Here is a 3569-nt window from a genome sequence, read left to right on the forward strand (position 1 = left end):
GAGTCCCCTCTGGCTCTATCTTCCTGGGGTGCCCCCCTAGACTCCCCCCTTGCCCTGGCCACTGGTGCTCCTTTCTGTGAATCCTCTGATTCACTGGAAAGACTCGGAGATCTCGGGTCGTCGTCATCACTCATCTTTTCTTCTGCCTCCTCCCCTTCGCTCTTTGTTTCCTCCCTTGCCCTTGCCTCTGCTCCTAAACCCCTGACAAGTGGTTTTGCCATTGCAGAAAGATGAAGCAGAATCATTGATGCCTTGTGAACTTGAGTTGATGGGAGCTGGAGGGCTTGGCTTGCTGGAGGAGAGAAATGCTAGCTTGTTTTCATGGGCTCCCTTCAGACTCAGTGGAGATGAAGCTCTTCAAAATCTGATGGGGATCAACTTGTTAAACTGCTCTGAACTAATCTTGAAATGCGTCTGGGCCCCTTGACATAATTCCAGGCTCAAAAAGATGGTCCATCAGAGATTAGTTCCCAGGCCTTTGGCTTTGTATTAAACTATCTCTGGCCTTTCAAACTTGGGGAGATGGAAGTATTCTTTATTTTGTTATTGTATTTTTATATTGTAAACCGCCCTGTGATCCTCTGATGATGGGCAGTATACAAATTTTATGAATAATAAGTGGCCTGATCCAGCAGGCTCTTTTATGTGTTTAAGAAATGATGGGTGAAGCCTTCTTTCTCTGGGTATATTACAAACTAACATGCAGCTCACAGACTGGGGAGGTACTGAATCAATGGTTGCACATGTGGTGCAAGCTGCATGTTGCTTGGTTCCATCATGGCCACTGAAGTGAGCAATGTTTGTGTATATCTGTCCGACTCCTTCGGATAATTGACTTCCGTTCTGACAGATGTGCAGAAAATCAGAGGCAGCAGACTCCAAAAGCAGCTCCAGGGGTCCTGCCAATGCCTGTGGCCAGTGCACTCTTCTTCCAGCTTGAGCTGATTCACTTTTCTGTGCTCTCTCCTTTTGCAGGATTACTTGAACTGCTCCATATGAGGAAGAGGCTGGTTTTGATGAAGGGAGGACTGCACCATTTAATGACTTCTGCTTCTTACATTTTTGTTCCATTCCTTTTCATTTCCCTAATGATGAGACTTTGGAGTTTCTGCCTGTCCGAGGGACAGTTTCCATTGCTTGCCCTGCTCTGTGCTGTCCCGGGTGCCTCTTGCAGGCTGCTTGTATCCTATCCCTGTGCCCACAAAGCCTTACTGAAGCACCAATGATTGGTGGCCTGCCATAGCTGTAACATTTCCATGTATGTCCATTTTTATTTTTATTTTTTAAAGCTGAAGTGCAGAAGGTAACCAGTCAAGGGGCTTTGGACATGTTTTTAATGATTTTTCCTTTCCTTTTTTTTTTTTAAGGCAAATGGTCCAAGCAAACCTCTGTCTGGCTCTGCCAAAGCAAACCACTGTCCATTTGTTTTTCACCTTCCAACAGGTGGAGCTCTTGCCATGGAGCAAGCTTCTCAGCTCCTACCTCCATGATTTGCACAGACTGGCAAGAAAACAAAAAAAACATTCCTCCAGAAGCCAACTTGTGCAGGAAAAGTTGACCTATTTTTTTTAAACCTTTTTTTTTTAAAGAAACCCTTATTTAAAATGTCATGTAGTAAACAGTTGAGTTGCCCAACATGAGCTCATCTTCTCTAGTAAATTTTGTGCCTTGAGGGTGTCTGTATGTTTACATCTGTTTCTTAGTTTGCTTCAATGTGCATTGTGTTTTAGATTAGCATAAAATGGACTCCCCCTTTCTCTTCCCCCCAGCCCTTTTCTCCCTTTCTGCTGTGGTCCAGGCCAAGCTTTTTATGAAGGGGCAGCGCCCATGGGTTTAAAACACCTTTTCTTCCTGGCCACAGAATTAGGTTCCTAAGGGCTAAGATTCCACTAAGGACTTCTTTCCATTCCTTTGTGCCCCACCCCAGGGCCTGAGGTTGCTGTAATGTCAGGTCTATTTTAATGTATTTTCTTAGCTCTAACTGTAGTATCAGTTGAGGAAACACTGCTGTATGTTAAGCGGTCCTGCCTGCCGGGCAGTCGATGGGCACCGGGGCCATTAGTAACCATCAAGACGCAGCCTAGCTTTTATCACAATGTTTTACCAAATTGTTCACACGGTTTGAAATAATAAAAAGTAGAAAGAAAGCCCTGTTTACTCTGCATTGCTTCTCTTGCACGCACCAGTGAGGACTTCTGCATTGCCAAATGGATTTCGCCAGACCATTTTGCTTTAAACCGGGGCCACGAAAACACAACACAGCACCGAAGAGCTGGCTTTGCACATGGCTCTGAAAGGCGTTCCATCAGTCTGGCATCATCTGCACTTCAAGGTTTGCAAGTGGTTTGGTTTAGATAAAACTCAGGCACATGGCTTTGTTTAAGTTTATGATCAGCCACAACCCTTGGAAATCGCACTTCCCAGAACAAGCGTGAATGAGTAAAGTCTTAAGATAACACATGGGCTCCTAGCTTTTCTAGCAGTGTCCAATGCAGCAGATCACCTGCCATTCCCAGCCCCCACAGCTGATTAGGGGCTTTCTGGTGGGGGATGTATGTAACCATTTGCTGCGTGGTGTGGACTACACCACTGGCTTCCTCGCTTGGCTGGGAGGAAGCCAGAGACATATCATAGACAGCAAAGAAGAACCTTTCCTAACTTGAGCAACTCTGTGAAAGCCATCTCTCAAGGTTCCCATTAGAGACCTCTGCTTGGAAATACCATGAGGAACTATCGTTTTTTGTGGGGGTTTTTTGGGTGGTGCTGGGGTTGGGGCAGGGAGTATGCACATAAACCAAATGTGCAGGGAAAGCAGCTGTTGTGCATATTCAGATGTGGAAAACGTGCACATAATAGAAAGATGAAAAAGGAATTGTGTCCATTGTGCAGTCAATATGCCTGCTCTCTCAGGTTGTGTTCAATGTGTTATATAAATCTATGTTGACCTGTAAATTTTCAGTGTCCAAGTGATCAGAAAATGTGTGGAATTCCCTGTTTACTGAATCTGCACATGCCATTACATTATTTAGGACCTATGAACATTGACTGGCTGGGATCTGTGCAGAATCCATGGCTGGTGCGGCCTCCTTTTGCACAGTTCCTGTAGCCTCCAGTTAATGTACCATAACTGCCATTTTTAATGTGCTTTCCCATTCAGCATGCTTTAAATAACCACAGCCATATATACATGGGTGTGAAGTATGTTGTTTTATAGCACAACTCTATTTTAAAATACACTTTTGTAGGGTCTTATAGAGGTCTCCCCCTCCCCAGCCAAAAGAATTGGGATAGTAATTCCTGAATGACCCAGCAGGTGAATTAGGATCACATAAAATAGCTCTTGGTTTTCAAGACAACCTCATGATTTTGTGTATATCTTTGCTGATGGTTAAAGAGGATCTTGATCTCTTCTTCTAGGATGAAACCATCCTAATTCATGAGTAATAATTGGTACACAAACACATGGACTTTGGGGTCTAAGAACTAGTAACTAAATACAGATCACTCCAAGCTAAAGAAAGAGTAATAGATAAATGATTCTAAGTACTAGAAACGAAAGAGATAAAGTA

General features: G+C 44.0%; 1 protein-coding gene across 1 annotated transcript in view; it reads left to right on the forward strand.

The window, feature by feature from the left end:
- The window catches only part of GNAI2 (G protein subunit alpha i2), a 134773-nt gene extending 132626 nt beyond the window's left edge, over nt 1-2147 (forward strand). The window contains exon 9 of the mRNA XM_081185922.1: nt 976-2147. The gene's annotated coding sequence lies outside the window, so the exon portion shown is untranslated. The remainder of the gene's footprint in view (nt 1-975) is intronic.
- The last annotated feature ends 1422 nt before the right edge of the window (nt 2148-3569 follow it).

This window comes from Podarcis bocagei (assembly GCF_964188305.1).
Source record: "Podarcis bocagei genome assembly, chromosome: 2".
NCBI lineage: Eukaryota > Metazoa > Chordata > Lepidosauria > Squamata > Lacertidae > Podarcis > Podarcis bocagei.